At 30.6% G+C, this 9,223-nt stretch overlaps 1 long non-coding RNA gene across 6 annotated transcripts; it reads right to left on the bottom strand.

Moving 5' to 3' along the window:
* Positions 1-4,951: 4,951 nt before the first annotated feature.
* LOC123909600 lies at positions 4,952-8,299 on the bottom strand. 6 transcript variants are annotated; one of them, XR_006809971.1, is made up of 5 exons: positions 7,795-8,299; positions 7,316-7,546; positions 6,492-6,998; positions 6,074-6,199; positions 4,952-5,261 (listed from the first exon to the last, which is right to left on the bottom strand). It is a non-coding gene; the product is annotated as an uncharacterized LOC123909600 (long non-coding RNA). The 6 variants fall into 6 exon arrangements; XR_006809972.1 differs by having other exon boundaries at positions 7,316-7,364; XR_006809969.1 differs by having other exon boundaries at positions 6,492-6,557; positions 7,795-8,296.
* Positions 8,300-9,223: the final 924 nt, after the last annotated feature.

Here is a 9,223-nt window from a genome sequence, read left to right as displayed (position 1 = left end):
TTAATTATGTAATTCTTAAAATTTGGCAATATTATTTTAAATTAAATTTCGAATTTTAATTATTTTTTTGAATTATAAAAAAAAATAGTCAATATTAATTTTGTAATTTTATCATTAATTCAATTAATTTATATTATAAAATAGATAATTAAATATATTGTAATGATATGAAGTTATTAATGAGACTCATTTTAGAACTTTTTAAGAAATGCTCCATTGGAGGGGTTGAGTACCTATTAGGTACTATTATTAAAAAAATAATAAATTGATGATGTGTTCATGTGGGACCATTTAGGTACTAAAAAATGAAGTGCTCCATTGTGGATGCTCTTATATAATACTCCCTCAGGATATAAGAAAAAATAATAGTTTACGCGGTGTTTAAGAAATTTAGGTAAGTGTAGTTAATTTTTTTGATTTAATGCAAAATATGAGTTAAGTTTACTATATTACCCTTTGAAAAGTGATTTATGCCTTGGAAATAACATAAACTTCTGAAAAGTGAAGTAAGTGTAAAAATGATTAAATAAGGGTATATTATGAATAGTAATATTAATTAGATTAAAAGTAGTTGACTTTTGCTTATTATTTGTGTCCAAAATTTAAAGTATTTTTTTTCTTCTTATATTTGTGTCCGGAGGGAGTAAGCGGTAACCACAAAATATTCCTTAAAAATAAATTAAATGCAAGTGAATGTAAAAATTTTAAATGTAGAGAATTCAAATCTGTTTCGTTCGTACTAAAATTGCTTCAAAATTGGCAAAACAAAACATTGCTTTTCAGGTTAGTACATATATATTATATTAACATTGTTTTTTTTTTTAATCAAACAAACTTACTACTGCATTTTATTAACTATTAAATGTTCAATACACTAGTTAGGAACCCGTGCAACGCATGGGCGAGAACGATTATATCATCTGATTAAACCAACACTAATTTTTGCGAGCTTATAAATAACAAAACCATGAAATTAACAGCAGCTAAATATCTAATGAAGCAACTAACAGCAGCAAACCATCAAACTAACAGCAGCACCTACTTCTTGCAGGACTCTTATGACTGCTTCATTATTTAGACTAACAGCAGCAAACCATCAACAAACATCACTAATGAAGCAATACCTATTTTGGCAGCAAACAAATTGTTGTTAACATAATATCATGATATTCAAAGATTCATTCAACAGATGTTCAAGACTTCAATAGGCACCAAATTCAAATAATTCCTAATTAATACATAGAAGAAATAATTCCTAATTAATACATTACCAGATCCTTTTTGCCATTCTGGTGTGAATTTACTTTTTATTCACACCAAATATTATAAGTTGTTAAATTTTCTAAGATTCACACCTGATTGTGGTCGGGCTTTATTTCTCTCGCGACCAAACTGTGAATTCCGGGCCCCCTTCCCTCGAGAACCCGATGGTTAATACCCAAAAAAAAAATCTCTAAATGACTAAATCTATTATATAAGTAAGAAGAATATACAAAATTAATTTGTGAGCACAATATATATAGAGATCAATTACACCTGTGTAACATTTGAGTAATGTTACACCGCTCAATAACGCTTTAACGAATACAAATTTTACAAAATCCACCGTTGGATTGAAAACTTATATCGTATAGATCATCTATGTTGAATTGTATAAAAATCTAAAATCGTTTGATATTTTTTGATATATATATATATATATATATATATATATATATATATATATATATATATATATATATATAGGGGAGGGATCAAATTACACCGGTGTAACATTTGAGTAATGTTACACCGCTCAATAACGCTTTAACGAATACAAATTTTACAAAATCCACCGTTGGATTGAAAGTTTATATCGTATAGATCATCCATATTAATTTTTACAAAAATCTAAAATCGTTTGATATGTTATTGAGATCGATCAAGATGAACGGTATTCAATAAAAACGCATAAACCATTAAGCTTGATCAATCTCAATAACATATCAAATGATTTTAGATTTTTATAGAATTGAACATGAATGATCTATATGATATAAACTTTCAATCCAACGGTGAATTTTGTAAAATTTGTATTCGTTGAAGCGTTATTGAGCGGTGTAACATTACTCAAATGTTACACCGGTGTAATTTGATCCCTCCCCATATATATATATATATATATATATATATATATATGGGGGCTGCTAATTTAGACCCAGTTGGGTCTAAATTAGCAAGGTGCACCTTTTGAGTTGGACAAAAATACCCATTTTTTAATTTTTTGGAAGAATAGAGCAACAGGGGCATTTCTGTAATTTTATGCAACAGTACACGCGCCCCCACTTCTTTTTCCCCCCCCCAGGACACGTGGCAGCTTCTCATTTGACAAAAATCACGCGCGTGCATGACACGCGCCGACAGGTGCGCGTGGTGGACAGGATTCCGCGGAGAGAGAAACCTTTTTGAAAAAGGCAGACACGTGTCACGCTATTATTGGGTCTGCGTGATTTTTTTCATTTTATACTTTAAACTCGATTATTTCGTCGTAAATTAATTTTTTATTTTTTAATTTTTATACCAAAATTCATAATTTTTTTTTCTCTACAAATAGAGACTTGGTTCGTTTGATTTGGACACCGAAAAAAAAACGCGATTTTTCACTACTTTAAACTCGATTATTTCGTCGTAAATTAATTTTTTATTTTTTATTTTTTATACCAAAATTCATAATTTTTTTTTCTCTACAAATAGAGACTTGGTTCGTTTGATTTGGACACAGAAAAAAAAACCCAATTTTTCACTACCTTAATCTCATCAAATAACTAATAATCAACTTACTGAAACCATTCTACCAGCAAAATGGTTTCAGATTACAACTCTCTGAAACCATTGTACCAGATAAATGGTTTCAGAAGCAAACACAATTAATAAATTACTCACTGAAACCATTCTACCAGTAAAATGGTTTCAGAATACAACTATGTGCAACCATTCTACAAGCTAAATGGTTTCAGAAGCAAATAACTAATAATCAACTTACTGAAACCATTCTACCAGCAAAATGGTTTCAGATTACAACTCTGAAACCATTGTACCAGATAAATGGTTTCAGAAGCAAACACAATTAATAAATTACTCACTGAAACCATTCTACCAGTAAAATGGTTTCAGAATACAACTATGTGCAACCATTCTACAAGCTAAATGGTTTCAGAAGCAAATAACTAATAATCAACTTACTGAAACCATTCTACCAGCAAAATGGTTTCAGATTACAACTCTCTGAAACCATTCTACCAGATAAATGGTTTCAGAAGCAAACACAATTAATAAATTACTCACTGAAACCATTCTACCAGTAAAATGGTTTCAGAATACAACTATGTGCAACCATTCTACAAGCTAAATGGTTTCAGAAGCAAATAACTAGTAATCAACTTACTGAAACCATTCTACCAGCAAAATGGTTTCAGATTACAACTCTCTGAAACCATTCTACCATATAAATGGTTTCAGAAGGATTTCGGTGTCCAAATCAAACGAACCAAGTCTCTATTTGTAGGAAAAAAAAAATTATGAATTTTGGTATAAAAAATAAAAAATTAAAAATTAATTTACGACGAAATAATCGAGTTTAAAGTAGTGAAAAATCGCGTTTTTTTTTTCGGTGTCCAAATCAAACGAACCAAGTCTCTATTTGTAGAGAAAAAAAAATTATGAATTTTGGTATAAAAAATAAAAAATAAAAAATTAATTTACGACGAAATAATCGAGTTTAAAGTAGTGAAAAATCGCGTTTTTTTTTCGGTGTCCAAATCAAACGAACCAAGTCTCTATTTGTAGAGAAAAAAAAATTATGAATTTTGGTATAAAAATTAAAAAATAAAAAATTAATTTACGACGAAATAATCGAGTTTAAAGCATAAAATGGAAAAAAATCAGGCAGACCCAGTCATATGCTGACACGTGGCTGCCTTTTTCAAAAGTAAAATTTTCTCTCTCCAGCTTATAATCTAGTGTGGCGCAGACATGATGGTAGGATGATCTGGGCTGTCTGATCAATCAGACAGCCTTAATGAGATCACATCTTGGCTGTCTGATGGAAATCAACGGTCTGTAACCATGGTCCTTCCGTACGCGCGCGACACTGGATCCACGTCTATTAATTTTTAAGAAGGTGGGGGCGCGTGTCTTTATTTTTTTTTTTATGTAAAATTACAGAAATGCCCCTGTTGCTCTATTCTTTCAAAAATTAAAAGAATGGGTATTTTGGTCCAACTCAAAAGGTGCACCTTGCTAACTTAGACCTAACTAGGGTCTAAGTTAGAAAACCCCTATATATATATATATATATATATATATATGTTAGTTCTAGTGCCCGTGCTAACGCACGGGAAGCACCAATTTTTAGTAATTTCATACATAATTTTTAATTTGCAAATGTTACATAAATTTGTGATAAAATTAAATGTCAAAATTTTGTTTCTTAGTTTCACTCCTCAATTTAGATGATATAGTTTTTAGTTATTCTTAAGATTTAATGGAAGTATATAGTACAAATAACTATATTCAATCAAATGACAACAAAAATTCCCTCTATAATATTAACAAACTTGATATATGCATAAACATAACCCTTTCGGGATGCCCCCGTATTTTTTCTAAATATAAAACTTGAAACTTAATTATCATAAAGTTACATAACAATGATATCATAATCCCTCTATAATATTTAACAAAGTTGATTTATGCATAAACATAATCCTTCCTTCCGGGACGTCATTGTGTTTTTTTCTAAATATAAAGTTAATATTTAACCAAATTTGGTTGACTAAGCATTATTCACTCTCTCATTGTCTTCCACTTCCTTGTATTCCTATATATAACCAACAGCTTTCACATTTAAAAGAGGGTATAATTTCCTAAAGAATAACAATTACTTTTCCAATATAATATGCATACACCAGGGAAACAAATTAAAGCTTTCATATTTTTTATTAAAGATATTTATACTACATACAATATGTATTGGGATGAAACAATATTAATCAAGATGTATATAACTCTCACCAACCAAACAAACTTATGCTGATACAAATAATAACCTATGTATTCTAGAGATATATAGAAATGATGCGTCTCATATTTAAACACCGCTTGATTGGAGATCCTTAGCTTGAATCCAACGACTTCAAATCCTCTTGAGGAAGATCTTTGTCGTTCATTGTGGTCCTATTTGACTCGAGATATTGGCCTCTACATTTGTGGCGAAGGATACCCTGTTCAAACAAAAATTGATATGAATACAAATATTGAAGGTAAGCTACAATGAAGAACTGAAGCTATATGATAGGACAGAAGCATAAAAGCTGGCATAAAGACATTAACATGAGGCCTACCTTTCTAAATATTTAAAACAAAAGCTCTATATGCAAATGGATACTGCAACTGAAAAATCAAAGTGACTAAACAACTAAAATTTGATCACGTTAGAGGCAACTCAGCCCCCATGATATAAATTTCTTTGTGGCAAGCACAGTATGTACAATGCAGATCTTTATAGTTTCAATGAATTTTAGGTTCTGCATATGTATGACCAATCACTACTTTTGACACTTATTCAATGTGAAGCTATAGCTAGTGTCATTTGATGGAAATTGAATGCTAAGGGAAGGATGCAGACAGTTCTCTAATTCTCTAATTTGCTTGAAAATCATTTCAAATATATTTGTTTGTTGACTTGATCCAAAACAGATCCAAACTCAGCTAATATTTTCTCTTATTCTTCTATAGTTTTCTGAAAAAATGGACTGGTAATTTTGACAGGGTCAATAAAGTCTAACAAATAATTATTTCAGCTAAAATTCAAACTCAGCTACTTCTTAACGATTGTTGAAACTCAACTCAGCTAAAACCTACTGCTTCTTAACAGATTAATTCTAATCATCACATCATATAGACTAAAACCTACTAAATCCAAAATCACTGCTTCTGCAACAATTACAGTATCACAACTTATCATTATCCGTAACATTCTGAGTTATTCCATAGGCATTGGAATAAGATTAATGATAAAAGTTAACATATTTACCTTCAATAGGTATAGAGCCTAGCAGTGACAATGCTGATCCTATTTCCACTGTTGTACTTGCTTTTCCTTCTTAATGTATCCATTGTAGTGTCTCTTTAAGTGGAAGATAAAAGTCATAAAATAAAACTACAAAAATAAGACCACAAAGCAATCAGTTTTTCATATTGAGACATTTCCTCAAACACTTTGTGAGTGCTCACTTTCACAATAAAAAAATTAAATCTAAAACATAAAAGTCATAACTGATTTCAGTCAGCTTCAGCAAAAAAAAAAAATCATAACTGATAAAGCACATATTTGAAACAATAAATGAGTATAGCCAAAAATAAACTATAAATGAAAAACGGATCAATTTATTCCAATCTAAATGAAAAAACAGAATGAACAAACAAAAACACTAATACTTTACAATCTTAACTTTTGTTTAGCTTCATCTGAATAGGATTTAGCGGTGAAATTATCAATTTGTTGATGTCAAAAGCTCCTTCACGTGTCATTAATCGAATATGGTCAGAAATTTGAAATAGTGAGATGAAGAGAAAGGAAAATAAATGGGTAAACAAAAACTAAAATTAGGGTTTGGAAGAAGAAAAATACAAAATTCGAAAGGTTAACAAATAGAAATCTAGAGTCATCAGTGTGAGTGAACAGAGGCAGGGTTGTGAGAAGTTTGCTACTACACAGTCCATTCAAAATTTCCATTGTGCAACTAATGTTTGAATAAAATAATGCACATAAATTGTAGATGTTGCTTTCAATCTCAAATTTTACTTACGTAAACCAGCAAGTTTTCATTGAAACTGCTCTTGACACCAAAAGCACTACCCAACGGTCAATAGGAAAATGACTAATCGCCATACTACTAAGCTACTTAAGAAAATAAAATAAAATTGCATCTCAAAATGAGTATAAACATAGGGTTGTGCTGCAATAATGAAAATCAAAATGAGTGAGAAAGAAGAGAGGGATAAAATGAATTATAAAGGACAAATCTTTGTTATCATTGGGTTGATAAGTTTAGCATAAGAATATTAGTCATTTGAATATGAAATTTCATGCTTTGAATTTTTTCCGGCTTAACATCTCTGGTTCAATTTATTTTTCTAGAATGGTACTACTCAAAATAATCCTAATAATGAAATAAAAAAATTGAATGTTTTGAAATAAGAACAATAGTGTTCTAATAACTCTTTCACTAATCAGTCATCCTATTTTTAAAAACCATATCCTATGAAAATATACCTTTAAACCATTTCTCTTCACAGCATCAACCAAAAACCTCTAGAGTTACCTGGAAAGAAGAAAGGAAAAAATGAGAGGAAAATGCAAAAATCAGAAATAAAAATTGCAATTCAAAAACAAATTAGGCAAAAATATAAAATAGAAATCGAAAATGAAAAATAAAAATAAAATATATTCCTTTCTTAAGAACAACTCCATGGCCGCCACTCATGTTCCTTTCTTCTAAATCTCCTAAAAAAGAAACAAAAGATCTATTTATGTAAATCTTAATGAAAAAAACAAAAACCAACATGCCAAAATGCAGCAGGTGTCGAAAATTCCTATTCATGCCATAACCATTGATTAAAATATCAAATATGGTTGGAAATTTGAAATAGTGAGAGGGAGAGACATGAAAAGGGATGGGTAAAGAAAAATTTAAATTAGGGTTTGGAAGAAATAATTAACGAAAAACTCCAATACAGTTCAAGTCTACATACCTGCTTAATATAGTTTGTTTGGTGCAGCGGAGACAATAAACTACATACCTGCTTAAATAGACAAAACCTCTAACCCTATTTCAATTATAAAATGAATAAATCGATTAAACCCTAAGGCGGGAGAATCTGAAATTGAAATTCAAAGTTACCTTTTACCTATTCATCTGATCTTATCCCTTTGGAGGGAAATCCAAACTGCATGCGCCTTGACCAAACCTGCAAAATCAACAGAGAATGAATCAATAAAATGGGTATTATTCAACATTGGGTTTTTCATCTTGTAAAGACATGAGAAAAAATTCCCAAATTAGAGGAGTATTTGAAGAGAGATAAGGGATTAAAATGGAATTTCTTAAGCTTTGACAGTGTGAGAAGTAGATGTTGCATGGATAAGGGATTGAAGACTTTTGATTTGAAAATTGTTTCAAAGTTCACAGCCGAAAGGAGAAGATGAATTCAGAGAGCACATGTATGATGAAAACGACATAACTCTGCTATTCTGCTGTCTTTGTTTGCCCGCATGCGTTTTTTTTATTATTTTGCACAATCCGGACCGGGCTTGGTTAATATGGTTGGACTGGACTCTTGCTTTAGGCCCAATAAGCGAACAGATGAATTGGAGGGAAAGATAATTCAAAATCATGGCCAAAAGAAGCAAAAATTTTAAAAATTTTCCAGCTAGGAATTTGGCAGATTGGATGTGTGATTAACATGTGTCAAAAATTGCCATTTAGCTGAGTTCAATTTGTGTAGTTAAAATGATAAGAAAATAGACTCAAATCTATGAATACTAGTATAAGAAGTGACCGCCCTAGCAAGGGTATGAGCAACTGAATTCGTTTGCCTCTTAATAAACTTAATTAACCTCAAAGTTTAGAAACGATGACATAAAAATAACAATATCATTAACAATTAAAAGAAATTATGAATTGCCTCTACGCTTCATGTGAATAGCATCACACAACAACTTCGAATCACTTTCAAATTGAACTCGATCTGATGCTTTATGTCTAGCTTCTTTCATAGCTAAAAGTAAAGCACATGCTTCTCCTTTTAAAGTTGACATCACAATCTACTGTCATTGTGTCATACCAGCCATGAACTGACCACTACTATCCCGAAAGCACAATCTCAACGAAATCTTCCTAGAGCGACTAACGAAAGCAGCATCAACACTACATTTTACCTAGTCTGAAGCTAGTTTTTCCCACTGTACCATTAACATTGTATTTTTTTATATAACTTATATTATCAATGTTTTATTCATATTGTTTTTACTTAATTAAATCAAAACTCCTCGTAGAATTTAGGGTTAAACAAGTTTTTATTTTATTTTTTATAACGGAGTAGAGGAACGAATCTAGCACCTTTTATATACTATCTAAATTCCTCACTATTAGACATCACAATTAGACTAAACCTAGTGATT

Source organism: Trifolium pratense, linkage group LG2 (assembly GCF_020283565.1).
Source record: "Trifolium pratense cultivar HEN17-A07 linkage group LG2, ARS_RC_1.1, whole genome shotgun sequence".
Taxonomy (NCBI): Eukaryota; Viridiplantae; Streptophyta; class Magnoliopsida; order Fabales; family Fabaceae; genus Trifolium; species Trifolium pratense.
This window is presented reverse-complemented; position numbering and strand designations above follow the sequence as displayed.